Consider the following 14,672-nt stretch of genomic DNA (forward strand, 5'->3'; position numbering starts at 1 on the left):
TGCGAGCTTACATCTCTCGGGGTTTGAGCAGGACTTTAGACAGTTGGCGACGTACTTTCCAGAAATATCATGTTGTGCGGCCCAAAGTTGGGAAAGTCCAATAGCAAGTGTACTTAGTTTGCTTCGGGGCCCATGGCAGCACCTAAACGTTGCCACCATTTGCAATCCATGTCAAACCCCGAGAGATTAACTAAAACCTCATATCACGTGTGTATGCATTGGACCAAAAGGCCAGAAGTGTGTGAGAGTGTAGGCCAAGGAAATGTGTGCCAAACCTTGTGTTGTGTGGTATCAATGAATAACAACACGAAATCCAACCAGTAACCATGATTTTTTTTAATGCTGTGTTTGGCCACAACACAAACTATTTGCATCACAACATAAACACCAACATGGTGTATATTAATACACATCCAAGAAAAGAAAACTAAATAAACTTTGGCAGGCCTGCACCACACACTACTGTGGCGTCCAAAACTATTGCCACCAACACACTCATAAGTGTTGGTATTGTTGGCCCAGGGAGGCATACGCCTGCATTTCAGCACCACTATGCTGGACCTGGAGCTGGGTAGGTTGTTCCTCGCCAGCATAGTGGTGCTGATGTTGGGGGTGGAATGCTGGGCCAGGAATGTGGGGAGCCATAGGGCGCATGTACGGATGGGGCCGTGCCATCTGGGGGACAGGGTGGAATTGGGCAGGCACCTGGGGCGTGGTGGCCGCCATGTAGGAACTGCGCCATTGCTCTATGGCCGTGAAGCAGATATTTGGATTGTGGGGCGGTCTGGAGGCGTCGATCAATGTGACTATCGACGCCTGCAGACGGCCCATACGGTCCATGGGCACCAGTCGTAGGAGGGGAACGATGCTTCGTCCAAACGCATCATTCCCGTCCTCATCAGCGGCTCGCCTAAGATACTCGAGGACACGAGTATCTACCTGGGCAGATGTGGAGGGCTGTGGAGCACGGACACGGCGACTGCGGGCACGCACCGGGCACTCCTCTGCTGGAGAGGCGACTGCCCCTGCTGACTGGCCAGGTGCGGGCTCCTGGGGTGTCGGCTCTGGGCTGGGCGGCAGGACATTGGGAGCAGGAGGTTCTTCCCGAGACTCGCCCACCTCAGTCTCCTCTGCGGTGTCCTCCAAATTGTCGGTGGTTCTACAAGGAGAAAAAAACGTAAGAATGGAATATTGAACAATGCCCACACCAACACGTTGGCAAACAGGGCATGTGCAAACACACATTAGACACATGCAAAGGCATAAACTCTTACGTGCGCATCTCCATGATGTCCTTCAAGAACATGAGCTGCTTAGTGTAGATATACGGGCGTTTGCAAGATGCACCATCTCCGCTGCGTCCCCTGTCACCCATCTCTCGCCGAAATTGATCACGGCAGCTCCGCCACCGTGTCTTGATATCTTGGACTGTTGGATTTAACAAACACATAACACGCCATCAGAACTATCACCTCTCACTTCTAAATGAAGGGCCCTGCAGTGCCTATGACGTGGGACACGGTGATGCGCCTGCTCCATCAAAGTTCCTCTTGATAATGCGCGGAAAACACATATAGGGCCCCAGGTCTTCTATAGGGATGACAGGCATTGACAGAAAATGTGTGGTACTCACCCAACCGAGTGCGGTCCCGGGTTCGGCCACTCTCCCACTCCTGCTCAAAAAGATTCTGGGCGACCACCTCCCAGGCGTCCTCCTTCACCGTCCTATTGTGGTACTCCTCGGATCGCGTGTCCCAGATTGCTGGATGGTCCTGGACAAAGAGGATGAGGCGCTCGACGTCCATCCCGCGCGGCATGGCAGTAGATTCGTTGACACACAGCAAGTAACCTTGACAGAGTCTCCAGGCACTGAGTAGGCTTGCCCCCTCGCACTGGAAACGCAGGCACTTCCTGGTTTGCCTTTGCTTTGTCTAGCTTTATAGACTCTTTTGCATGGACATAACAGCTCTTGCGTGATTTTCGCGCATGCAACGCTGGAGCGTCCGTGTGGCATGCGTTGTTTTCACGCACCCATTGACTTCAATGGGTGCGTGATGCGCGAAAAACGCACGATTTTAGAACATGTCGTGAGTTTTACGCAACGCACTGACGCTGCGCAAAATTCACGCATCGTCTAAACTGCCCCATAGAGTAATATAGGTGCGTACGACGCGCGTGAAAAGCACGCGCGTCACACGCGCGTATATTACGCTCGTGTAAATGAGGCCTAACTCTGTGTTGTGTGTGCTGGGGGGATCTTTTGTCTATTTATTTTTGACTTATGTCTTTTATATTCTAGTCTCGCTGGATATACTATCATGATGTTTATGTCTACTGAATTTGATCTTCTACATATGTATTATCTTCATAGCCACCATCAAATGAGATCATCATCGGATTTTTATATATTTCTTTACATTTATCTTTAATTTATTGTCTTTTTCTTTTTTGATCTATTGTCTTATTTATTATATTATATACTTAATATTATATATTTATTTATTTGTGTATACATTTTGGATCGATTTTGCTGTGGGCATTTGCAGACTATATGATGAACTTCATGACATACATTCCAATTATTATGCATGTATCGTACTAATCATGCATTTATATTTTCTGATTGCTCTGTGTGGATATATTTTTCACCATCTCTACTTCCGCCTGTGTGCTGCATGCACAGACGCTCATCTGCGCATGCGCTGAGAGCGTTGTATTCCGAAGTGCTTTGTTTGTGTCTGTTTCTATGGTGATGAGCGTCTGATGTCATCTCTGTGCGCTCCGTCACCACGCAGACGCATAGCGCTTCCGGTAATGGGATGCCCTCATCATGTGAGCTTGGCGCCAATTTGTGTGTTAATCACAGGTGTAAGTATTTTGGGGTCATACTTTAAAAAGTGGGTGGAGCTCAGTGGAAGGGTTGTGGCAAATTTACTATATTTTATGCTAGAAGCTGATGTAAATTATAGTATAAATCTAAGCCAGCCTACGGACAGCCAGAGGCGGGGGCCTCTTCATAAATTAGGTGAATCGTATACCAGCGTGCTTTAGAAACCCCAGTCCTATTAAATTGCCCCATGGTGTGTAGCCCCTCTTTTTTCAGACACGCTGACCTAACATAAGGCATATAGCCTACCATCATCCGATATATGCAGAACATGGTATCCTTTAGAATATTGGTTCTCTTGCACAGTAGGTGATGTGGTAACTCACATAAAGGTACTAGGCTATGGTATTTTGTCCAGCGTCTCTCTAAAAACCCCCAATATTTTTAATATAGTTAGCCTCCTGATGAAGACGGTCTTGGTTGAAACGCGCGTCGAGGTATTTCTTGTGCCACATCTCCCTACGTGCCCTCCTCCCTCTACCATGTCTTTAGATACAGTTTATTCATAATTATATTCTGCTGATGACTCTGTTCAGCTGCCTTGAGATCATTAACAAGTTCCCCCCGTGTTGTTTTCGGCTGAGCTCTCACCTTCCTCAGGATCAAGGATACCCCACGATACCCCGACTTTAATGAGTCTTTATAGTTTTGTCCAAAAGGTTGCTACTTTGGCACATTCCCACCAGATGCATAGTACCAGATGAAGTGCAGCCTCTGAAATAATTGGGGGAATAATTTGGTACTGCATGGGCATTTCTCATAAGGACTAGGTACCAGCGAAGTAAAATTTTGTAAGAGGATTCTCATAATAGTCTACCAATAGAGCTTTTCGCTGTGCTTTCCCATATTTGTTGCCATCGACTATCTAAGAGTTGGGATCCAATATTAAACTCCTATTTAGTAAAATATGCAGGGAAAGTATTCTCTACTCGGTTATTAAGACTAGAATGAAAAAAGTATATAAGACCTGCATCATGAAGAATGGAGCGACATCTATATCCGAGAGAGGTGAGATTTAGTGGGTGATCAGTGTCTTTTAGAACGGAATCAAGAATTTTTTTTTATTTGTAGATATCAAAATATTTCACCTGCTGGAATCTGGTGTTTTTCTTGTAGTGTAGAAAAAGTTAGTAATGTAGAGAAATAAATCCTGCAGAATTTGTATTATTATCCGATAAATGTAAAGAATGTTTAATTAAAGGGTTAGAGATTGAAGGCCTTGAACTACAAGGAGTCCATAATAAGGCATTTAAAGTAGAAGGATTATAATCTGGTGCTTCTAATTAAAGCCATGACGGTACTTCAGAGTTTGCAAGATAATTGATAAAACGGGGTCAATTGAGCTGCATAATAGTATTTGGTGACATCATAACTATGCGCTGTGGGTTAGTAGTGAGAGTGTCTCGTCTAGTTTTTTATGTAATAGGGGTAACGCGGCGAGTTGAGGAGCAAAAGTGTTTTGCTAATGGAGTAGTCGGGTTGTTACTTAATATAAAATGCATTTGGAAAGTCTTCCGACCCTTTATATCCATGTGAAATTTGAGTTTTCATATTTAATAAATTTGTCAAAATTTCTAAAATTCTGTTTTAAAATTAGATTTTTTATTTTTTTTGCACAAGGCCTCAACAAAATGTGAAAAAAGTGATCTGAAGACTTTCCGAATGCACTGTATAAAAATTATTGGGGGTCCATCTAAGTTTTTGTACTGTTTTTTTCAGAGAGCCAAAGGGCTAGTTCAGTTCCAGCTTTGTCAATTATCGCTCTATAATGTTTATTAGTTAGGGAGCGTTTTGCTTCTGAGTCTAATTGTTCTACTTTTGTTTCTAAATTTGTTGTTTAATTAGTCTTTCACGTTTTTCACGGGAGGCTTTTTGTATACACATTCCTTGAATGACTTTTTTATGTGCTTCCCATAGGAAGGTAGAAGTGGAAGCGATGCGGCGTTGAGAGAAAAATATTCAGATCAGTATTTATTTTTCTAAATTGTGTGCGATACCTTTGCAAATTGCAATCAAAGTGTTCCTGCGTTGTATGTAAATTAGGTGGTCCGCGTCTTCAGGGCATCTTCCTTTCAGCCTCTATCCCGCCTCCAGCCTCTTGATTGACATTGTTCTCATCTACTTCTCGCCCGTTGCGTCTCATATCTCGCCAGACAAGAGCAGGAGCGTGCACAGTAGTTCTATTGAAGCCAGGCTTGTGTACAGGATGGTTACATTGCACAGCCGCCGGAATACAGTGATCACGGCACATGTGCAAAATTCTGTCAGCAGATCTGAGCAGAACATCAATTATCTTGCTGGAGACTTGGTTGCTTCCCTAGCTCATGAATCTGCTGTACTCTTCCTTTAGGAAGAAACGCACAGCGGACTCATATAGCCTAACTTACAAATGGCGCGAGAACGCGTCAAAAGAAAATTGCAAAGGTATCGCACATTATTAGAAAAAGAAATACAGAGGAACGACTATCATTTCTGGTTTGAGTGCCAAAGTGGAGGTTACAGGTTCCCATTAAATCAAACTTGTACGTGTTTTCCTAATGTGCCTCTCCATAAAACATATTTAGCAGCCTGTTCAGTTGTGTGTGTTAAAGAAAATGATATAATTACATTTATTGTTGATGTGTTATTTCTAAGTTTATTAAAATTACATTTATTAATACATGTTTAGCAAACTGATTAATCACGCCTCTTATCTCTGCTGATGAGTTCTAAATCTGACATGTCATACTTGCAAAGAAAAGAGACTACCTAATGAACGGACCTTCCATTATATTGCTTTGAGCACAGGTTCTTTCATAGAAATCAAAGTTATAGTTGTCAGCAGACTAACTGATTAAAGTAAATATGTAATTGGCTGAGGTGGGAATAGGCATAATAAGTAAGTTGCTATTGTTTGCCTGCTAAGCTTCACACAGTTGTATTGTGGATTCAAAGCAGGAATGACTCTTAGGGTATGTGCACACGTAGTGACCAAAAACGTCTGAAAATACGGAGCTGTTTTCAAGGGAAAACAGCCCCTGATTTTCAGACGTTTTTTGAGCAACTCACGTTTTTCACGTCCGTTTTTGGAGCTGTTTTCATTGGAGTCTATGACAAAACGGCTCCAAAAACGTCCAAAGAAGTGTCCTGCACTTCTTTTGACGAGGCAGTCAATTTACGCGTCGTCGTTTGACAGCTGTCAAACGGCGACGCGTAAATGACAGGTCGTCTGCACAGTACGTCGGCAAACCCATTCAAATGAATGGGCAGATGTTTGCCGATGTATTGTAGCCTTATTTTCAGACGTAAAACGAGGCATAATACGCCTCGTTTATGTCTGAAAATAGGTAGTGTGAACCCAGCCTTATAGACAGGAGAAGTATAAAGCTTTCCTCAAGGCCTCATACACATGGCTGTATTATAGCTTAATTTTTAATGGATTTCTAATAGGGCACCCATTCAAGTACATAAGGTCTCTACTGTACTTTTGCATGCCTCTCTCAGTATATATAGTGACAAACAAAAGTTGTTTTTTTTCCATTTGATTCCACCAAATCCGCCAGCAAAATATTTGTATCATGCTCCACATGATGCATTGCTTCTAAGGGAGAATATCTTTATACATATGCCACTTGACTGAGTGTGTATGACAGCAAATTTTCACGCAAGCTGATGAGGATATTCCCAGACTGATGCTTCTCTCTATTTCAATCTATTACCCATTTTTTTTTTTTTTTTTTAAAAAAGGCCTTTTCTTGCTTTCACATGGCATAGTGTTAAAGTGAATGAAGTAATGAAAAAGGTCCCTATAATGCTAGTAGTTTAGGTCATCAAACCCGCAGTCGGGACGGGATTTGTGAAACTGGACTAAGTTAGTTTTCAGCATGCGGTTCCAATAGCAAACACTTATAGGAAGATTTCTAATTTCCACATTTTACCACATAAATTATTTATGAACTTTGGGCCAGTTATGGAGTGCGCTGTGTAATAGTTTGTTACAGTTCTAGAAATGCTTTTTGTGTAATAGTGATAAGTGAGACTCGCAACTCAATACCCCAGTAAAGGACATCTTAGGCTTCCCTCACCCATAAACATGAACACTCGACACACTCAATGGGAACAGGGGAATAAGATGCTGCAAGACACTTCCAGCGTTGGATTAATTCCTGCGGGAACAGAGGATTGGACATGCTGAGATCCAACATACTTAGTCCTATCTTACCCACCCCACATGTGCCTTTAGGAGAGTTTTCCTCATACAGGTTACAGCATTGGCTAGTCCCAACAAAATCGTCAGCTATGGGCGGCTTTGATCTAATGTGTGTGGTCGGCTGTGTGGCATGTATTAACGCAAAGATATTCTGTACTTAAGAAGATAAAACTTGAAACATGACTGTGCACTTTTTTGCAATACCATTATATGTAGAGTGAATTTAAGACTTTTTTTTATAAGAAGAAAAAGAGAAACTTGATCCAGCGCTGGGTTTAAAAGGAAGTAATATTCCAACTTTATTCCAAATATATTAAAAAGTCCATATACATAGGGGTGGAAGCACCAGATAGCAGGCCTGCTATCTTGATTGATTATAAGAGCAGATTGGTTGCTTTAAAAGGGGGATGGTGCGTGAAATCATTGTCTTCTTCTGTTAACCAAGGTTACCTTCAAGGAAACTCATACAGTCATCATTGCTTTGCATCAAAAAGGCTTTACAGGCAAGGACACTTCTGCTTGTAAGATTACCCTTAAAACAACCATTTATCGGATCATCAGCAAGGTGAAGGCTTTTCGAGGTTGGCCTGGTGTCAAGATGGGCAGCAAAGAAGTTACTTCTCTCCAAGAAAAACATCAAGGACAGGCTGACATTCTGCAGGAAGTACAGGGATTGGACTGCAAAGGACAGGGGTAAAGTTATTTTCTCTGATGAAGCCCCCTTCCGATTGTTTGGGACATCTGGAAGAATGATAGTCCGGAGAAGAAAAGGTGAGGGTTACAATGAGTTCTGTGTCATGCCAACAGTAAAGTATCCTAAAACCATTCATGTGTGGGGTTGCCAATTTTCCCTAAGAACAATTCAATGAATAAAGAATTGTATCTAAACATGCTCTAAGAGCAACTTCTCCCAATGATCCAGGAGCAATTTGGTAATGAACAATGCTATTTCCAGCATGATGGAGCACCGTATCACAAGGCAAAAGTGATAACTAAGTGGCTTGTTGAAAAAAACCTTGCAATTTTGGGTCCATGGCCAGGAAACTCCCCAGATCTCAATCCCATTGAGAACCTGTGGTCAATCCTCAAAAAGCAGGTGGACAAACAAAAACACAGAAATTGTGATAAACTTCAAGCACTGATTAGGCAAAAATAGGTTGCCATATGTCAGGATGTGTTCCAGAAGCTGATATCCAGCATGTCAGGGCGAATTGCAGAAGTCTTGAAAAAGAAGTGACAACACTGTAAACATTGAGTCTTTGCATTAAATTTATGGAATGCTTATAACTGTACTTCAGTATACCATTGAAACATGTGACTAAAAAACCTAAAAACACTGAAGCAGCAAACTTTGTGAAAACCAAAATTTGTGTCACAATTTATGGCCAGGACTGTAGTTTACAAGGCAGTAAGCCATTAAATTCATACAATTAGCCACACAGGCTAATTTATATGGCCCATAGTTTGCAGATTGAGCAGTTTTTCGTTTGCTCAGTTCATTAAAGATTGCTGGCTTTTCCCATTTGGGTTTGTCTATAAACCAGACGCTCATACCAAACAGAAATATGGAAACAAGGTATAGTTTAAATGGAAAGCACACTACTTATCCACCACACAGGCCTACAGCCAAATAGGATTGGAAGTCCAAAGTTGCCGGTTGTGGTATGGGTGACAACAGGGCAATTCCCAATGGGGTTGGGTGGTATAAATCTGTCGCAGAATATATATGGAGCTCAGTGATTGAATGAAGAAGAATTTATCTTCTGAACGTTAGGTTATATAGAGCAGCAGGGTATCAGGCAGGGATTCCTCAATGTATAGCTTTTGGCCGCAGGAACAACCAGGAACAGCATGGGCCAATGCTGGCGAGGCAAAGTGCTGACAAGCGCACGTACACTGATACGTTTTATCATCACATGACTTCCTAGTAGCGTGTCTACTAGTGCTGGTATGGAGAGATTATTTATAAGGGCAAACAGCCAATAAAAGTTAAGTATACAAATACACAAGTGCACATAATAAATAATCAATCCAATAATGTTCTACTCCTTCATAAATATAACCTCTTGTCCAACGCAGAGGTACCCTCTTCTGGTCAAACTAAAATAAGAAGAAAGCCAGGTGCAACCCGGGTCACAGGAATCTGACTTCATACTAGTAAACAATCCCACAGTCCCAGGATTAACATCGCAGCTTTGTGATTTTTATTTTTTACATTAAGGCTGGGTTCACATGACCTATTTTCAGACGTAAACGAGGCGTATTATGCCTCGTTTTACGTCTGAAAATAGGGCTCCAATATGTCGGCAAACATCTTCCCATTCATTTGAATGGGTTTGCCGACGTACTGTGCCGACGACCTGTAATTTACGTGTCGTCGTTTGACAGCTGTCAAACGACGACGCGTAAATTGACTGCCTCGGCAAAGAAGTGCAGGGCACTTCTTTGCCACGTAATTTGAGCCGTTCTTCATTGAACTCAATGAAGAGCAGCTCAAGATATACGAGCGTCACAGACGCCTCGTATATTACGAGGAGGAGCATTTCTGGCTGAAACGACGCAGCTGTTTTCTTCTGAAAACAGGCTGTCATTTCAGCCGTAAATGACAGCTAGCGTGTGAACATACCCTTATACTAAAATATATAAATAAATCTTAGTTCCACTGAGTACCTTAGTTACACAAATAACAATTATGGCCTTGATGTAACACAAAATATAGAAAATACTCAAAAAGCTAAAAAAAACAAAAAAACAAAACTGCAATTCCTGCCATATAGGGTTATTCTCAACTCACACATTTCTAGCATATCTACAGGAGTAAGCTTGGCTGTTTCCGTAACTCCCATAGAATTGAATGGCAGCCACACAATGTTGGATGGGATTTCAGAGGAGGTGGGACTTGCACCCATCACACATTTATGGCATATCCTGTAGATATGCCATAGATGTGTGTTGGGAAAACCCTTTAATATCCTCGTTTTTTCTGATCAAATTATTGTTCATAATGCATCCAAAATTTACAGAGACATATAAAGTATTCCCATATATATATATATGCAGTATATGTCCCAGGAGATCAACCATTTCCCCCTCCTCCTTTTCACAATCCTGTGTCTGGATATAAGGAAACTGGCTGCAGAAGAAGCATCCCCTACTACTCTATAAGCAACAATAAACCAAGCCCACCCCCTTAGCCAAGCCCCACCCATTGCAGGATCCATCACCCCAAAATGGAAGCGATATGGAGGAAATTAACGCCTGTGTTCTCTGCATGATTTCTACGATTTCTACGTTTCTTTCAGGAGTCCTTGAGACTGACAAAAAGTGTGAGCATATTTATCTCCTGTTTAATATTATCATTTACTTCTACGCTTAGTGTCCTAATAATTGATATATAGCAGAGCTTGCTGTGTACTGTATGTTGGCATTGTTCTGTGACTGGCCTTTCTGATTTTGTCACACTAAAGTTATACCACTTCTTCTGACCTAGGTGACAGCCTACCTTCCTGCAACACATAATATATTATCATCTTGAGAAAGGTTCCTGTTGAACCGAAACTTTGCTGTGTTGTGGTGAATAAATCCACGCTGCTTTCATCTACCCTGAAGTCCTGATGCCGTTACTATGTTCTATGTTTTTCTCTATTCTGAATTGGGGAATTGATTGATCCCCTGCTGACGAGCACATGGCCTGATTTTTTGGAAGTACTGGAGTACTGTGTTCATCTATCTTTGGACTGTATATATATATATATATATATATATGTGGTTCTCTCCATTTGAGTCTAGAAAAAAACACATAGATAGTGAATTTAGATTGTGAGCCCCACTGGGGACAGTGAGAAATGACAACTTAGGTACAGCACTGTGCAATATGTTGGTGCTACATAAGCAACATAAATAAAATGATAATATTTATGTGAAAGTAATGGAAACCGCTATTTAATGTAAGTCCTCTTTCGCAGGGTATTATTTAGGTCAGTATTTTGCATCAGTATTTGTAAGTCAAAATCAGGAGTGGAACCTACACAAGGAAAAAGTATAATAGAAAGATTTGTACCCCTTACGTATTTTGGATCCCCCTTGGTTTTAGCTGACAAATACTGAATCCAAATACTAAATAACATACAGGCGTGTGAAAGTGGCCTGAGAGGGATTTTCTGTTTTGTTTTCACATCGCTCGCCCGCTTATGTGACTTGCTGTCCATAGAGACGATACGCCGTTATAAAAACCTGTAAATACATTTGTGACAGAGGACCTAAACAATGGTGCTGGGGAAAGGGGTTGGAACATATTGACAAGTTTACTATATTAACAATTTGTGCTCATTAAAAAGTCGTTTTTCATATCCTGAGAAATCCCCCTCAAAGGTGTATTTCCAACTTAGACATTTATGGCATATCCACAGGACATGCCATAAATGTCTGATAGATGCAGGTCCTAGCTTTGGGACCCACACATATAATCGGAAACGGGGATCACCCAACTCCCATCTCGCCTGGTGAGGTGGCCGCTGGCTGCAGATTCCAGGTGGGGACTAGTAAAACGAGGGTTGCGCATGCGCGCGACACTCTCCATTCTACTCTATGGGAGTCATGGAAACAGCCAATAAAGCACTGCTTGTTTATTTCCGTATCTAGAACAGAATCGAAAGAGCTCCCCCCTCCGTTAGTCGCCGCCTATAATCTGTGAAATGGGGATCGTATGACCCCCGTTCTTGATAAAGTTGTGGGTCCAAAAGCTGGGACCCGCATCTATCAGCCATTTATGGCATGTCCTGTGGATATGCTATAGATGTCTAAGTTGGGAATACCCCTTTAAGTCTTCATAGGTGAATGAGACAAAAAACCGTCTCCAACCCATCTTACATTATATTAGTATGCTATTATTAATTTGCTGCATGTGAAGTAGAGCTAAATGTGTTATTTAACTGTTTTTTTTTATGCTTTGTGATAACTTGCACTCCTGTTGAAAACCTCAGTTGATGCACATTGAGCTGTGCCAAAAAAATTAACTCAGCCTGGTAATAGTGCTAAACTTGCTTCTGCTACATCTGTAGCATATTCCTTTGGACTCCATTTTAATTATTTCTACCCATTGTAAACAGTATTTCCATACACTGAGGCATCTGAAGGTGCCATAGGGACGAATAAGAAATGTAATAAACCCACGCTTCTATGCATTTCCATGGCAATATTTTGTAATTAAGAATGAATCCATTGATTTCTTCATTTTTACTACTACACTTATTAAAACGTTAAACGTCTTGAGTTCATTTAAAAAATTGTGAACCTCTAACAAAGCTGTAAATGTTTTACCTTCATCAGGCTACCCTGATTTTTATAGTGAAGCAAATAAATGTTATTGCTGAATAAATTGAAGTTTATGTATATGCACCCAAGATGTCTTTTCTGTTTAAGCAATAATGCTAGTTGCGCAATGGTACATTAGTGAGATGTAATAAATATAGTTTTAATTTTTTTCAGTTTTACATGCAGTGTGATATTATAAGCACTACTTTCTGCAACAACATTTATGTTTTACCAATCCAGGCACAGAGATGCCCTTGAAGAAATTACACAACCTTCAACTGTGCTTCTAATTTCTCCTTTCATTTGATTCCTAGAACATAAAACGGCATCATTTCCCCAAGGACATCTGCTTCTCCCATCTGCCTAAACTTTGTTAAGGCATTTGGCAAATAAGAAGAAATACAGAAATGCTTGTTATTATAACATTAAATGTTTCTGCTTTTCTGATATAGCTGAAGGATAGGTTAAACTAATTGAATTATGTTTTTTATCTGTCTAATACATTTTAATGATGATATCTATATAAAAAAACCTCAACATACTTATAGAAAAAAAACTGTTAAGGTGGTAAGTACACAAATCCCCATGATTGTTGTTTTTTTTTGTTTTTTATAAGAAAATACAGTGCAGGGGGTCAAGTAGCTTAAAGCAAAGTAAGGATCTGTTAAGCAACCTTACATGGAATTTAAAGTGACAAGTGACCAAAAGACTCCTATGGCCCACTTGTCTGATAAAATAAATCTGTGGTAGAATAGAACTCAATAATATTACTATGATGGGGAAATAAGTGGTTATATAGTTACATAGGAATATTTCCCTGGATGAATTAAAACATTATTTTCCCACCTTATTTCTTACTCTCGATTCAAGGTTTGACACAGACAGCAGAGGGCCTCCATACAAGAACAGTATATGTGGCCTGGCTCAAAAAAAAAACAACCCTCAAAATAGAGCATTCCCCTCTCACATTACATTATTTTTTAACTATAAAATGAATTAGATCATCCCCTTATTTACATGCAATTTAATAAACAGTAGGAAGCTGTTTTTGAGGTGACAGTGAGCCCCTTTTCCCCCTGGGCCCTGTTCAACTGCACAATTTGTAAGTTGTATATGTCCTACTGTGCCTCAATTCCATTAGTCATGTAAAAAGTCTAGGCTTTTTAAAATGTGTTTATTGTATATGCCATTACTACCTCTTGTGGTTGGATACTGCAAAGTTTAACTACTCTAACTGTAAATAACCCTTTCCTATATTGATAAATAATTATATTAATGATAATTAATCATTTTTCCTTCACATAAAGGATGACCCCTGGCCCTTGGTACAGTTGTTGTAATGCATAAATTAGACTCAGCTTGTTGATATTTTTCTTTCATACTAGGCTAATCTTATGGACAATATCAAATGTTTTTGCAAAACCAAGATATATCAGTACTTGTAGAAAAGTAAAAGAAAAGAAAAGAAAAATAATCCAGAAATACAACTAGGCACTCTTGGGTAGATATAAATTTATAAAAAGTATTTTGTTTTTAAACTCCAAATAATTCAGAAAATATTAATATATACATAAATAAATGTAAAAAAATAAATCACCTGGCCAGGGAAAAGGTAACATACAAATGGAATCAATCCTCTATACATGAATTCAAACCCCTCAAGGATACAAATTATTGATAATCAATATATATTTGATCTCAAAAAGATTTTGTTTTCAAAAACCGCAGGGTTGTGTTCACACTAGCAATTTCCGACAAAAATTATTTTCCATCCTAAGGGTTGCCAGAGTTCCTATTGCAGATAGATGGTAATGATTTTTCTTGACATAAAGCTTTCTATATAGTGCAATTCACATCATAAGAGGATAGCCATCATATATTGAGGAAACATATCATACAGTGTGTTTTGTTTTACTCCCTTCGGCAATCAGATCCTTATAATTATGGGAATCGATGGAATTAGGCAGTCCATTCTTAGACCCTTAGGTCAATATATAGCCCTCCCGATCTCAAACTTTTTTCAAAGGCCCAATCCATAAAGATTTTTTATGTGACAAGCACCAATTTCAATAGATCATACAGGTTTTTACCTCTGACTTTCCAGTGAGTATCGGGGAGCCAAATCCAGGGTCGATCAATCCGACAGGCGGAATGGAGTGCCTTCACCAGGTAATTTCACATATGTATGGGAGCATATACAGTGAAGGAAACAAGTATTTGATCCCTTGCTGATTTTGCAAGTTTGCCCACTGCCAAAGACATGAACAGTCTAGAATTTTTAGG

The 14,672-nt window shown here is 40.4% G+C and overlaps 1 long non-coding RNA gene across 1 annotated transcript in view; it reads right to left on the reverse strand.

Moving 5' to 3' along the window:
• Positions 1–7,743: 7,743 nt before the first annotated feature.
• LOC142742301 (uncharacterized) overlaps positions 7,744–14,672 on the reverse strand; it is a 73,958-nt gene continuing 67,029 nt past the window's right edge. Inside the window, exon 3 of the long non-coding RNA XR_012881346.1 lies at positions 7,744–7,817. This is a non-coding gene — a long non-coding RNA (uncharacterized LOC142742301). The remainder of the gene's footprint in view (positions 7,818–14,672) is intronic.

The sequence above is a fragment of the Rhinoderma darwinii genome, chromosome 1, assembly GCF_050947455.1.
Source record: "Rhinoderma darwinii isolate aRhiDar2 chromosome 1, aRhiDar2.hap1, whole genome shotgun sequence".
NCBI classification, from domain to species: Eukaryota; Metazoa; Chordata; class Amphibia; order Anura; family Rhinodermatidae; genus Rhinoderma; species Rhinoderma darwinii.